Source organism: Galleria mellonella, unplaced genomic scaffold, assembly GCF_026898425.1.
Source record: "Galleria mellonella isolate WM207_F2 unplaced genomic scaffold, CSIRO_AGI_GalMel_v1 utg103, whole genome shotgun sequence".
In the NCBI taxonomy this organism is placed as follows: Eukaryota; Metazoa; Arthropoda; class Insecta; order Lepidoptera; family Pyralidae; genus Galleria; species Galleria mellonella.
This window is the reverse complement of record NW_026441966.1, coordinates 3580306-3596704: the sequence shown is the minus strand read 5'-3', so window position 1 is coordinate 3596704 and position 16399 is coordinate 3580306. Positions and strand designations below refer to the sequence as shown.

The 16399-nt window shown below is 33.9% G+C and overlaps 1 protein-coding gene across 2 annotated transcripts in view; it reads left to right on the top strand.

The window, feature by feature from the left end:
* Nucleotides 1–16399, top strand: part of LOC113517496 (leupaxin) — a 95787-nt gene that overhangs the window by 35714 nt on the left and 43674 nt on the right. The window lies entirely within an intron of this gene.

Sequence of the window (16399 nt, the reverse complement as noted above, 5' to 3'; positions counted from 1 at the left end):
ACATTCTGGAATAACCACTCAGTTTTGCTGTGATTCCCGCTTAGGAACGTGTTTCAAACAGTTTTCTATATTTGTGCGAACAAATCCTAAAATGACTGGTGAGTAACTAAAAGATATAGAAATTTCCGTGGATTTACGATAGCTATTATGTTAATAATACGTTTCATTTCATTGGTGATCGCTTAATAGGGTATTATGTGGGCTCCATATGGATTCGGTGCCTTATCCGGTTGAAGCTAACATATCTGAACGGATCCAAAATTGGATATACTTCTGTTTTCTGGCTATTGTTGGTTTATGATATGTTTTAAACAACAATATTCTTACTAATAAAGAACAGAAATCCATCCATCCGTTTGTTATGTTGTCGAGACGATCCTTTAGACAGATTTGTATTAAAATTAATAGCGCGTGATATAAATTTATATCGACATTAAAAAATCTCAAATTAGCAAACACGTTCAAGTTAAGAGCGTCATTAATATTCTAATTAAAGTAATATTGCTTTAAATGTTCTATTGTTATAAGTGAAACAGGCGAAATGTTAAATTTTCCGAAGTAAGATAAGAGTAGAAAGTCGAGTCTCTGTTGCCACCCTACTCTGCAAGGAATCTGTAGTGAAGATATGTCTTTGGAAAGTGTTACAAAATTTGAATTACATACCTAAATCTGTTACATTTTTGATAGGTGTTGGTTTGTAGAGATGTAGTTTTATAATTGAATAGATGTATTATGCCATGAAAATTAAAAGGTAAGAAGACATAAATAACCATTGTAGTATCTAAAAATGCCAAAGCATTTTATAGTACAATACTACAATAATATGGGCATCACATTCTGTTATGTCCATGGTATTTGTATCTGTCAGCGCCTCGATAATTATCATTTCCCATTTTTTCTGATGGATGATAATGGAATGGTAACCCCGCCTGCGCTAACGGCATATACTGGTGGTGTGCCAGTGAAGGATGATAGGTGAGAATAAAAAGGCAGGTCAGTTAGGCCATCGTGATAAATACGTCTGGAATTCAGCACGATGATTTCCAGGGAGAACAACGTGGAGGTCGACCTGATAGGGTATATTGCTAGCAACTACTGATAATCCGCATTACCAACAATCCCCTCCCCCCTCGTCATTTCTCATTAGCTGTCAGCTTGTTTGCTATTTCAAATTCATTGTCATATTAATATTCTTATGTATTAAAAATATTCTATACAGCGTTATACGTATAGATTACCTACATATCTCTATCTATACGTAATTCCAGGTAACAGATGTATGAAAAATTCTTTTTTTTTTTTCAAATTATATTACTAATTTTGTATATAATTAGTAAGACATCTTTCTAAATCCATTTTTTGTATATTTTCATTCATTTAATAAATAAGAATTATTGAACAAAGTGCACAACGCCATCTAGTCCCAAACTAAGCTGAGCCCAAACTAAGCCAAATGTACTATGGGTACATTTAATACGTCTTATCAGCTTATATACTTTTTTCGTATATAAACACATGGTTCAAACCAAATTCAAACATCGAACAATTGGTTGTATGGTCTAGCTGCCTTTGCCTGCCTTCATGGTGAATTGAAAAAACAACTAAATTCGAACGCACTGAGTACCGTACAATTAAATAAGTACCTATTTAATTATCCGCTGTAGTAATAGACAGTAACATATAATGCTTCCCAGCGGCAGGGGGCCCTTTGATAAGTAATAACTGACATTCGTGCCGAGTTGACGATGTGCCTCTACTGTCTCTCCAAGTATGGACCGCGTCGGTACCGATTCCTATGCGGGAAAATAGTACTTGTCATGTTTGGTCCAAGTTACAAATGACGAGCGGTTTAAGATTTTATTAGCACTTTGCTGATCTGGAATTCCGTCATGGTTGAAATCTTTAGAATTAAACTAAAATTGTGATAAAAACGTAAATACAAAAATAAGTAATTATTTGGTCATGAACGCTTTGTAATCCAAACGGTGTTGCCTGTCGTGGTAGAAGGATGCACCTACGCGCTAGTGCAATGACGAGTTTACTCATCACCAGTCAGTAAATAGTTAGTAGTTGCTTTTGGTCGATTTGACACTATGTTACATTTACCATATATTTAGCAATATTGTTGTGTTTTGATTTGAACAGTGAAATAACGAGTTTTGTTTCGAGATACTACTATATATTCTTAAAAGTAGCGAGTGACGAAAGAGATGTCGCGGTAAAATCTGTTAAAATAAGTCATCGCTTTCCATTAACGGGCCGTAAGTTATAATATACAGACTATGTTACTCAATATGATGCCTACGGCCACTTTCTATCATTGTACGGCTCGCCATCGACAGGGAGTTCACCCTCATACTCTACAGCCTAAATGGTCGCATACAACGCAGTTTTAGAGATGTTTTCTCTCACGAACATCTCAGGTTATGGAATGAGCTCCCTGCCGAGGTTTTCCCAAGAGACTACAGCATGGGGTTCTTCAAAAGGGGGTAAAGAAGTTTCTTCAGGGTCGGCAACGCGCGCGTAATATCTCTGATATTGCAGGCGTTCATAGGCTACGGTAACCGCTTACCATCAGGTGGGCCGTATGCTTGTTTGCCACCTCAGTGGTATAAAAAAAACTCTAATAATGAAGCTTTAATATAGCTTTCTATAGGTGTAAGATTTTTTTAAATTGTTTCAGTTATTTTTTAGTATGTCCATTATAAACAATCAAATCTTTCCTCTCTATAATATTAGTGTAGATTGCGTTTCTTTTCAAATTCGTAATTCTCTTTTCACTTGTCCTAAACTCTTAGAAACACTAGTATTCCACCTCTCGTTGTCCCAGATTTGTCTATATTTGGTTTATTGGACACACTTGTACGTTGTTTAAACAAAATTAATGTTATTGTTAGTTATTACACATTTTGTTATTTGAATTTTGTTAGTATTTATTATTATCTACTTTGTCTATGACATAGGGTTCTTGAAAAAAGGAGTAAAGAGGTTTCATATGCTACAGTAATTGCTTACCATCAGATGGGCAGTACGCTTGTTTATCAATGGTATAAAAAAATGATTGCCGAATTGAAATGAATACATTCATGTATTCGAACCGAATTATTTATGTTATTTTTTTTCATTACTGCTTCGTATTATAACAATTTTAGTCAGTAGGAAAAAGCGAGTGGAAATAACTCCGTTGCTGACTTACGATGTTACAAATTATTAAACATAATATATATTTACCGTTTTTATTCATATCAGTGTTAGTTTTTTACCAACGTCTCCATTTAACAATTATATCTAATCTTATTCGGTGGACAGCTGAACCGATTTTGTAAAAAACAAACAATTGCCCATAAAAACTTTGTCTCGCGTTAGCGATATATGTCACGTTGTCAGACGATGAATAGAACAAAGACGGTCAATTTAACGACTATGAGCCCTGTTTGGTTGTCGTTTATTAATGGATCTTATACACTGTTCAAGGTTTTGCCAGTCAATTAAAAGCAATCAATTTATCGAAAAAAAAAACCATGCGTTTTTAACATTAAAAAATTTGCAAAGAAGCACTTCTCTACGATTGTCTTCGATGGTAATCATGGACGGTATCATAGACGTCTGCATAGTTTGTAAAATAGTTTTCTACAGAAAGGAACAGCGACTGTAAATTGTTCGATTACTTCTACCATTTACGTATGAAAAGGAACGAAACAGATGCCACATCTGTCGTCTCATTGCTTTGGTAGCAAGTTGAATCTGATTTTCTAGCTGTAATGAAATAAATGTAATATTACAGCGGTAATACTGAACTGTTAGCGTATTCAGAAAAAGAAGGAAGGAACAATAGATCGTTTGAGCAGTTATGTGCATATTCCTTAGATTATATTCCTTTTAAGATTACCAGTCTTGAAATCTAACCTTGAAGAAGGATCTATTGTGAAGACTAAAAAATTGTATTGTTTTGAGGATGATATTACATAATTGAAAGAAATAAATAATTGATCAAGAGGCTTTGGTCTTTAAGCCAGAAATCTATTTCTTCAAAGTGCTCCAACATTTTGTTTACATTTTAACGATGGTTGTGTCTCGCCGTATCTTTATTATAAACCCATTTATGACATGATGCTTTTAACGAATTAGTGCTTTTTGATACAGTATTTTATTGGATTTAAATGACACTTGCCTATTTGCATTTATAGCTATTTCTATTAATAAACCTATTCGGTTCCGGAGAATAGATTAAAAAACTTACACAAGAACTATTAATATTGAAAAAAAAAACACCGAAGGATTTTAAAGTTTTTTAGAAAATAGTACTTTTATCACTTTAATAACTTAGGTTACTTTTTAATCTAATGTTTTTAACGGCATTGTATATACTCGCGTCGACTATCGACCACATGCCGGTTAGTGGAGCCAGGCACCATAAGTATAATACAAGTTACCAAAAATAGTGTTCGCCCACTGAAATGAACGACCCGGAAGCAAATAGTGTAATTAAGTGTAGATAATACCTAATTATTACGTTATGAGAATATTGGGCTACGTCCACAGCTAAGAAGTCCTAGCAATTATATCTACCTTTGTGAATCATTTGAATTAGGCGAGTAAAACTTCCATCAGCTTTTTATATTAAATGCAGGTTGAGGTATCCACTATTTGGTTCATCAATTTGGTAGTAAAATTTGTAAAATAATAAATGTAATAAGTTGAGTTTCACTGTAATAGAAAATTGACTCAATAGGCAAATAAAAAAGGTTAATATCTTTTTATTTTTAACTCTGCTTAACCCGATGGTATAATAAAATTATTATGATATTTGATGCTTTTCACAGCGTAATGATACCTCCTTATTCAATATTATAGCTCTTCAACGGACTCATTTAAAAAATATAATTGTCTAAGTTTGTTTAGAGATTGAGTATCCTTGGTTAGTAGTGTGGTTGCTTGAATACCATGGTGATATTAAATACCCATCCTTTAAGAAATTATGTTACTTAGTTCTAAAATGCTTTTTACTAATATGTGTAAATGGTACACCAGTGTTGGATTCCCTTATTTATAATCAACAGATGTTCATTTTATTGGTCTGGCCCGTTTTCGTTGCTACTTGTTATCCAAATTACAAGTGTCAATAGTCCTAGATGCTATAAGATTGTTGTCTTTACAAATCAGATTGTCAAGTGACTATTTTTTTCTTATTTTACCTTTGAGTGTGTTTGGTTTATATTTTTATACCTGTTTTATTTTCCTCTTTTGTGCATGCGATGTTTACCAATAATTATTAGTGCAATATTTGTAATATACCTATATTGCAATGTAACAGCTTTACCAAAATATCATTGTAATTAATGTTGGTAATTCTAAAAAAATTAACAAATATACGACTAGTGACCCGTTCTGGTACCTTTGGTATAACATTACCTTATGTTTTGGCGTCATGGTTGATGAGCAGGAGGACGGCAATGGCCACGCGTTTCGTTACGGTTTGTTATTCGTCATCGTCATTAGCTCTCTTTGTTGTTTTGGTCTCCTTGCCCAGATCTTGCGGTTGATAGATTTAGTTCCTTTTTTTTTCTATCATTCTCACTCAATTTGTCTATAATTTGTAAATGCAATTTAGATTGTTCATTATGATTTAAAAATAGCAAATGTTTCCTTTAATACTAACTATAATTTTGTTTATTAAATAATATACATATAATCAAATTCTCTGTTAATAACAATTAAGTATAACTTTAATAATAAATTATTTTTTTTATCTGAAAATAGGATTGTTAAGTTTCATAAGGTGTTGTAAAATGATATAATCTACAAAGTTCTACATTACTTTCTGCAAACATATTATACTCAGGAACTGTCGTTGATGCAAATGGTCAGCATTCCACAGGTGGTCGACCGCGTCCTGCATTCCCATCCGCGGAGGCTTCTCAGAACCATCCGACCCGCTAGACACCAGTCCGCTGCCCTGTATGCTGCTCGTTACTATTACCGCCTACACGTCCCCATTAAATGCGCAATTCCTCACCACAAAGACGATGGTCATTAGAGTCGTCCCACTGCTGTTGCCGCCAGGCTGTCAGTCGCCGCGACGACATCCATCCGACCAAACCGCTGCAAGCGCGCGTGCCGATTCTCGATCCCGACTCGATACAATTTCGAAATAAATACGATTTAGATAGTGATTTAGTGCGACATCGTTGTGAATCCATTTTGTATGGTACGCGTCAAGTAGTTTCGTACGGATGCGAAACCAATCTCCCAATTTGTGTTCGTTAACGCAGCACACTGTGGGCGGCTTATTTACGTGATTTCTTTTGGTGGTATTAAATAAGAGTAATTAATTACGTAAACAAGTATGAATAATTCATTAATTACTTTAAAGGTATTAACGTTTGATTATGTTATATCCGTCGTCTGTGACTTCGAAGACGTTTGTTTACAAATATTATTTGGTAACGTTTTTCTCTCCGAGTTGATTTGATAACAGATTTTTTTTTGTATGATTAATATTTGAGTGCGATGTTCTTAGTGTTTAGCTTGTCGCTACATAATGAAATACTGGCGTCACTAAATGTCAACAGTCAATCAAAAGAACATGAAGCCAATGTTGGCGCCGAGAGGCATCGGTGTTAATAGCCTATAAATAAAACAGGGCCAATACACTGTCTACACTACGTAGAGCCGCAAATGTAACTAGGTCTGGGGCGGCAAACCCTGTAAATTGTAATTGCACGTCAATTAAAACGAGATCTATTTAAATTGGTGACTCTCAAAATTAACGAGTTATCATCGTGTTACACATTGTTTGGTTTCCGGGTATACTATATCTTTGGTACTTCGGTGCACCATTAACTAACTAGAAGATTTCTAGTAAAACCATAAAAATAATAAAACAAAATATAATTACTAAAAGCATATCAGGTACTGATTATTAGGGTTTCGTGGCTTTATTTAAAGTTCTTCACTTAATACGCTTTGAAAGTTAAAATTTATAGGCACTAATTGATCAAATATAGTTTTGTTTTGTAATATATTATATTGAAATTTGCCAACCGGACATAAAATTGGTCACATTCATTAGGCCTCTATTTAGGTAGTTAAATAGCTAAAATTAAAATACAAAGTTTTAGAAATTTTAGGCAATGATTAAAAATTTGTTTTTGAGTGTGAATATGATAAATTTTCAAATTGAAGTGTTTTATGTAGGGTAAAATGTTTGTATAAATAATTGTAGGGCCCTATAACGAGTCATCAGTGACAATTTTCTTATACCACAAAGGTAGCAAGCAAGCATACAGCCCGTCTGATGGTAAACGGTCACTGTAGCCTATGGATACCTGCAGTATTTGGGGTGTCACTTGCACGTTGCCGACCCCAAAGAAACCTTAATATACCCCCTTTTAAAGAACCCCATACTGTAGTCTCTAGGGAAAACCTCGACAGGAATAATCAAATAAACTCTCAACAATTTCATTCCTCCAGTTCTTTCATAGATAATACCTGCCTACGACTTTTATAGAATTATCATTAAAGTAATAGATGCTTGTGTTGTGTTGACATGTAATTTGTTCTATATCGGGAACTCATGAAATATGTATGGTGGTCGATACACTCATACACCATGTCGTGCGATGAACATTGAACATGTCACCCCATATTATTTCACATACGCGTACTCAACTCGACGTGAGGAGAAATAATATTTTATAATGAGTTTAAATGTATCGATATGGGCTTAGAGAAAATATGATAAAATATAAAATTACACTAAGTATATACTTAGAACTTGAATTTTCAAGTTATTATCTTGACATATCCTTATAATGATAATTTTGGTACATTTTTAAGTGTGCCGTTAAAAATTTTTAATGGAATGATGCAAATTGTTATCATACTATAAGTTATGGATTTACTCGCGTTAATTACGATAGATATTATTCTAAGTTATAATCCATCTGTATACCAAATTATCTTTAAACCCCTTTCAACTGTTTAAGTGTGATTGAGTAACAAAAACCCACATATTTTTACAATTTATAATATCACTGTGATAATAGGAAATAGGATTACTAGCAATTTTTTACAATAATGTATGATAATAAAATAAACCGTTTAAAAAAACATTTAACCTCACTTTTATGTTTTATCCGAGCAGTATGTACTATTATATTATTCTCATCTTCGTGTATAATGTGGTATATCTTATATATGTGTAAGTTTATTTGTTATTCATTGATATTTATTTGTTTATATATGTAAATTTTTGTATGTATGTATATCAATATTACTTGTATGTACGTATATCGCATTCGAGTATTTTGACAGTTTCCTAAGGTTGATTGGTAGAGAATGCTTTTAGTATTAAGTCTGCCATGTACACATAAATGTACTAATGAATAAATAAATAAATCTTATAAATACCAAATCTCATATTTTCGCATGCCGTTATAAGATTTATCCGGGCAATTCTACACTACGTACTCTATCTGGCTTTCTAGACTTCCCCAGGATTTAAGAAAATAATTCATATTATCAAAATCCACTCAACGTCTACCTCCGGAAACAAAGCAGACAGATTGTCAAAGAGAGTTGCTTTCACATTTATAACAATATAGTATGATATTAAACTAGTATAAATTTAACAATGTGGTTCATGTTTTGTGAATACGTAGCAATAAAGTACCCAATAAATAACAATATCCTTTCTGATTATTGTAGTTACAAAATAGAAAACAATAAATATCAATAAGATACGTCAATCTAAATTGTAGAGAAAACTTGAAACTATGATTAATTAGAGGCGGCCATTATGTTAGAGTTGGTTCGTAGATGTGGGCAGATAATCCTATTATGAGATTATTGTGCTTAGGTATTGGATTATTTCTTTAATCTAATGGAATTATTATTGTAAGGGTGACTAGCTTACAGTCAGTAGTAGACAATGTATGGTCGAAATGGTTGATTGGTTATGATGATTAAAGTTGAATGATTATTGTTAATTCAATGCTGAGATGTGTAACTATGTACTAAGTTTTTTTTACGTAGATGTAACTACAGCTTTATTAATAAAGTGCATTTCCCAAGGCACTTTCTTCCACGCACAACCACTCTTTGGAATCAATTACAGCAGTAGTATTTCCGAACCGGTACGACAACATAACCTTAAAAAAAGAGCATATTCCTTTTTAAAAGGCCGGCAGCATATCTGCAATGCTGTTGGTATCGTGGGTGATCATGGGCGGCGGTAAATGAGGATTTTATCTTAATTAATACTGGTACATTATGGCATTAACACGATTTTCCAAATCGTGATAATGCTATAGATAATTTAGGGTAATAAAATTATGAATTTTAAATAACTGCTAGAATTAGTGGCTAATGATTTTGTTCACGTAAATGAAACTCATTAAAAAGACAATGATAATCCGGATAAGGAAAATCAGTGATGTGTTCAAAATAAAAAGCTGGCAAATTTACTTTCCCATACGCTAGAAACATACAAACTTTCTGCGTTCTTTAATGGCTCCTAAAAATTCTCACCAGCTTTCAGGCTATAAATGTCATAAACAAACCAAGAATATAGGTACCATGGCACAGCTTTCTCCGGTATTTCTCATGCACGTGAAACAAAAACCGAGTGCGAGCTCTTTGCACCGGAGTGCAAAGGGCTTTATTTATGAGCTTCTAACAAACTTCAAAGACGCTCCATCAATACCATATATACAAACAATTCGCAAGCGTAATGTGTAAGAGTTATTAACCATAACATATTTAACAACGCACATTTGCAAAAAGGCATTGCAGTTAACAGCGAGGTCTTAACGACACAACTCGACACGACCCAGCGATGTTGCAACGTTTCCCTTAGAAATTTTGCGTCTAAAGCAAAACATTTTTTGTTCTCCAACAGTTGCGTGAATGCTGTGGTCCACGGTTTATTAACGTTCCGTGTTGTCTCAGACAATATCTCCAAAGACCTTTTGTTTGTAGCCCGTAAAATTTTAACTCTAAAGTATATTGTTGTTTTGTCACTTCCAGTTTCTATTTTAGAATTGGGTTTCGTCGAGTGGATAGTGCGGTATGCAGCATGGTGCTGAAAAGTTAAAATACGTAATTTTTAATCGTATTTTAATACGTCATCGTTATCACAGCACGTATCTGTCTTATGCTGGATATGGATCTTCTTTAATTTCTTTCATCGTGTGCTAAATCTCTTCACTCGTTCTTTATTGTATTGGATATATATTACACCTATTTTTATATAGTTACTTTTTATTTTCTTCGTCATAGATTCTGCCAAGGCATGTAGAAGCTGTACCTTATCGTATCATTGCGTCAGTTTGGTTTTACTATGCCGTTGAGCATAGGAATAATTTTTGTATACTTGTCAAACAAGAAGTTTTGAAATATATCACTGAATACATTCATGTATACAATAACAACTGACTTATATAATAAGCATGCTTCTAAATGTACATTGCTCATAGCTCGGGCAGCAATAGAAACATTGCGTTAATAATACTGGTGTTCCAAATCAAAATCATCATCACCTTGTGATTCATTGAGTTCAGAATTTCTAAATAGGTAGCTGGTAGCTTGTTTTACTTTTGCAATCCAGTAATGACAAAAAAAAACGCTTATCTTATATTTATAGGATTATCGTATTTGCTCTTTTAGGAACCAAGTTTAGAAACATTAAAAAAAAAATCTTCGTTAATATATAAAAAAAATCTGGTGTTCCAAATCAAAATCATCATCACCTTGTGATTCATTGAGTTCAGAATTTCTAAATAGGTAGCTGGTAGCTTGTTTTGCTTTTGCAATCCAGTAATGACAAAAAAAAACGCTTATCTTATATTTATAGGATTATCGTATATGCTCTTTTAGGAACCAAGTTTACCAATTGAAAATATATAAAAAAATCCATCTTCCATTATCAAAAAAAAAATCGAAAAAAATCAAGAAAATTAACATTCTAAAGATAAAAGGATTTTATTCAAAGTTCGATATCAGACAATATGGATTTTTGAAGCTGAACATCATGTTTTTTTTCACTGTATTATTTTCCTATTCACCTCTGAAAATTTTCATTGAAAAAAATCTTTCAAAAATTTTTATGTTCCCTTAATTTTTGCGAGGAGTGTAGTTTAAATATGTTTAAATGTTGACAATGCTAAGGTATAATCAACATAACCCTTGTAATTTTGCATTTTAAAAACCTATTTGTAATGTCGTAATTGGTATATAACCTCGTTGTGAACAGATATTGCGACATTGTCTGTGTATATTTAATTATAGTTAAATTAGCGTTTGGTATTTTATTCGTGTATTGAACTGTGACTTGAGTGCCATCTGCTTTCCGGTACGTAATCAATATAATATTTGCCATGCCTTCAATGTCATTTGGGATCTATTTTGTCTTAGTGCTGGCACACAAAAGCGGTGCTGAGTTTTATGTGTTTAATACATGGATTGCGTCATCGATCTGTATGAATAATTGGTAGGTAAAAGTAAATATTTATTAAGCACTAGTTTTTACTTGTGACTTCGTCCGCGTGACTGGGATATGTTTACTGGCCGGGATAAAAAGTAGCCTATAACCTCCACATAGTATACAAAATTTCCTAGTGTTAGGTTATTGTTGTCATTGTTTGTATAGTGTTGTGTTATTAGTTAAGCTGTTAAGGCGCTATAAGAAGACAGACAAACTCACTTTCGCGTTTGTGATATTAGTAGGTATTGTAGATGATATTAACTAATAATTAAATAAGGCTGTATGTATGTATATATGTATAAATACAGTGACTTTATTTCAAAAGAACTCTGTTGTTAATGTTTGTTTGTTTATGTTCTTAGAACCATTGGCTCTATATATATGGCTATAATAATTCTTGTATCTTTTTTTAAGTCAAGTGCTGATGACGAGTTTCATAAGAATTTTATATTTGTCAAAAATTAATCGGAATTTTGTATTTTAATAAATATCACGTACAAAATTATTTCGCCACTTCATATTAAAAATTAAACATAATCAAGGTAAAACCCTTAAAAACAGCTACGGAACCATATGAGCTTCTCTCTGATACGCTTCTATCCGATTTTTGTATATTAGAAACGGATTTAGATTACGCAGATATCGTTTACTATTTTAGCTACCAAGCACCGTAGTGACCTTCTGTCATGTTTAGGGTTGGCAACTGTTTTTGAGTAAAACAAACCATACTTTATCTTTAAAAAAATTATCCAAATTGCTGAATAGATTTTAGTAATTTAGGGAACCATTGGACTAGATTTGATGGCGTGGGATAGGTAATGAACATTTCGCACTCATATATATATATATACATATATATATATATATATATATATATATACATATATATATATATATATAAATGTATATTAATATATTTTGTAATATTATAAGTATCAATCTTGGCTCTAAGTAAGCCTACTCTGTATTTTGATCCTGTGTTTCTACATCCATACATTTTTCCCTACTTTATTGTATTTATATAAATTTACAAGTATGTACAGTACTAACGTATATAATATTTATTGTTCGCTATATTTGTACCTATTCATTATTTTTAAAGTACTTTAACGCCGTTGCAACATATACAACGTCAAAGACATAAAAATAAATTATTAATAATATACAAAACTTTAAATAATAAACCAATAAGAGTTATTATACTGTAGTTGACAACCCTAGTCGTGCTTCACCCACCTAGATGAGCACCACCTACGGCCAATGTCAAGAATAGGAATGTAGAACAAAGGAAAACATAATTTATATTATTTATTGTATAATAATGCTACCTGTACCGATAGTTTAAAAACATTTTGTACAATTTAACTACTTATATATAAGACGTAGCTAGGTTTTTCTTTAATCAATAAAAAATCAATGACCATATGATATCAACGTTATATATATATATATATATATATATATATATATATATATATATATATATATATAAATATATTACAAGTGATGTTAGTAAGTGTAGATAGAAAAACTGCAACATATTTTTTTTGCTTTTTTTCATGCAACTTAGAATAGCAAACAAACGACTCAACTGATGAAATATTAGACAGAACACAGTAGATAGTTGTCCATGATACCCTTCATGCATTATCATTCCTGAGGACTAAGATGTTATGCCTCTGTACCCTGTAATTAAATGTAATAAAATAATTAAATGTAATAGTACTCGTATGTAAAAAGCCAATGTAGGCTTTTTTATCCTTAAAAGATACATGGGTTTTATGCGGTTATAAAGGTTTATGCGGTCGTGGTCACGCGGACGAAGACGAGGGTAAACACTAGTTATATATAACTCAATTTTCTAAAATCATTGGATACTCTGTTTTATTTATACATAAGAGAAAAACGAATCAGTAGTAAACCGGTGTGGGTCAATAACAAACTTTGGTTTTTTCCCCACAATAAACCATAACGCAGTGCCACGTGGAGGTCGACGAAACAGGGTATATTGCTAGCAATAGGACTGGTAGTCTGCCTTAGTCTGCCTTCCGTTACCAGTATGCGCAAAAATCTTACATTTCCATTATATAAAAAATATATACTTACATACGTTTGGATGGTGAATCATACATATATAAATACATCAGAATAATTACGTTTACACTAAATTTAACCATAGAAAAGTAAAAATCAAAATGAGAATGCCTGTCAACAAATAGGCTATTTTTTAAAACCGCGCGACTATATAATAATACAACTAGTTGGGCTGTAGGGCGCCGCCCGCCCACGCCCGCGCCGCTTATGTAACGGACGGGCAGGTGTCTGGCCCAACGTTTGGTCCAACATGTTTATTAACATGTGTGGGTTCTATACATCATTAACACTTGGTTTATGTAATTTGTTTTGTTTTGTTTGCATAGAATGGGCCATCCCTTCCTTACCAGTGGGTGTCGTAAGAAACGAATAAGGGAACCTAATAGTCCAGGGATAGGCAGCAGCGTTCCTCTTAAAACATCGCCAAAGCTCAACTGCGGTTGCTAATCCACCTGCCAATTTGGCAACTACTGGCAAAACTTTCCTTATGGAGATGGCCTATATTAAGCAGTTAACAGTCAACGGTTGATATAATGATGATGATAATGAAGTATTTTTTACTAACAGTAGAATTAACGACACCATTTTAAACTTTCGCATTCGGGTAGTCTCGATCCCGAATTTAAAAGTGATCTGTCTTAAAAGGTTCTTCTTCCTGCTCAAATAATACCCAATTACGATTTATTCTAATGTTCTAAATGTGAATGTGATCTTGTAGCGTTTTAATGGCTTAACCAATTACTAAAAATTTGGTATAAAGATCGTTCAAAGAGATTGATTTTTAAGAAATTTAAAAATAAATTTTTTTTTTCGTGGTACGTTTTGGGTAATACTAATGCCGGCAGTAAGACAGCAGTCTAAAAAATAGCTCGTTGAAAATTACCCAAAAATTTGGATTTTTTTTTCTGTATATCCCTTAATTTTTGTCTCTAGTGTATTTACATACACATAACGTTATTTATAATGTTATAAAAGGGACGCTACAACATCATTGTTGCTGTAATTTGAACATCTCGCCATCACTGGGGCCCGACGACAGGGTCGCCATTGTTTCTTGCTCTGCTATCCGTACGCGATGTCTCGATTGCCAACAATAATGTACACGGCGTCAATAACCATTCATATTCTTACCACCTTTGTAGCCTTGGCAACGCACTAGTTGTGTCACGTGCGTCATAGTGAATGTGATGGTTGTAGCGTTCCTAATGTGTGTAGGCTACGGTTACGTCGATCACCGTTTTCCATCAGGTGGGCCGAAAGAATACAATGAGTCATCATTACTTTTCATCTTTATATCGGGGCATGACGATTTTTTTTTTATGGGTGAAAATGGAATGGTAATCCCGCCTGCGCTAACGGGATACGCTGGCGGAGCATCAGTGAAGGGTGATAGATGAGAATGAAAACAGGCCAGTTAGTCCATCATGATGAATCCATCAGGAATTAACCATGATAGTTTTCAGGGGGAAACGCGGGTAGGTTGATCTGGTTGGGTATATTGTTAACAATGGGATTCTCAATCTCCATTACTAACAATCTCTTTCCCCCCAGAAGAGACGATTAGGAAAATAATTCTTATGAATATCATAAATGCGAATGTTTGTTTGTTTCATACCTCTTGGTCTTTTTTAATGGATCATAATGAAGCAATAATGCCTGCGTTAACAGTATACGAGTGAGGGATGATAGGTAAGAATGAAAGGCCAGATCAGTTAGTCCATCGTGACTATTACACCTGAATTTCAACACAATGGTTTCTAGGGAGGACCATGTGGAAGTTGACCTGATAAGGGTATATTGCTAGTAATGAGACTGGTAATCCAATCCGCATTACTAACAATCCCTTCCCCCCACTATAAAATTTTGTAATACAAGTACTATATGGGATGAAGAAAGACATAGACTACTTTTTATCAGTGGTCATGTCCCAGTCACCTGGGACCCAAAGTCGCGGGTAAGAACTAGTAATTAATGTATTAGTCCAAAAATAGGGAATCTCATGACAAAACTATAGATCAAGTGGCTTAGAATAAATAAACTAAGTAAATATTATATTCTTATGCTAACATCTTCCTCTTGAGAGGGTAGACTCAAAAAACCCATTGCTATATTAATGATTTATTGTGACGAAGATAGGTTGCCAATTTGATTGCTATTTAAAATAGTTTAAAAAATAATTTCTACATTCCTATAAAAACTAATTAACTAAATCGACGAAATATAAATATACTGGCGTCGCCTGCATACAACATTTTCATCATATTATGTCTTTCTATGTCGGGACCACACTACGAGGTCTGTCCGGAAAGTTCGTATAAAAGTGTTCTGGAATGCGAGAAAGAGGAGTGGGGAGGCCAGGTAAGCACAGGACCCCTTCCTTATGTCCCTAACAATGCTTCAGTTCTGGTCTGACCGCCGTGCGGTGCGAACTGGCTTGTCACGCCATCTGTGAAGTTACCTCTTAACGAAACCCCGTCGGCATGGAGCCCGCTTCCGTTGAAGAGCAGCGCGTCGTAATCAAGTTTCTCTCGAAACTCGGCAAGAATGGCCGTGAAATTTTTGCCGATCTCAGAACAGTTTATGGGGATGATGCTGTGAAGGAACCAACCGTCCACAAGTGGCTAAAAAGATTCAGAGAGGGCCGAGAAAGCGTTCAAGTTGATTGTTTTTTTCGATGTTCGGGGGATTGTCCATCAAGAATTCGTCCCTCCAGGCCAGACAGTTGATGGAAAATTCTACGTCGATGTGCTCAAAGCTCGTGTGGCACGAGTTCGTCCAGAATTGGCGCGAGAGGGGCGTTGGATTCTTCACCACGACAAT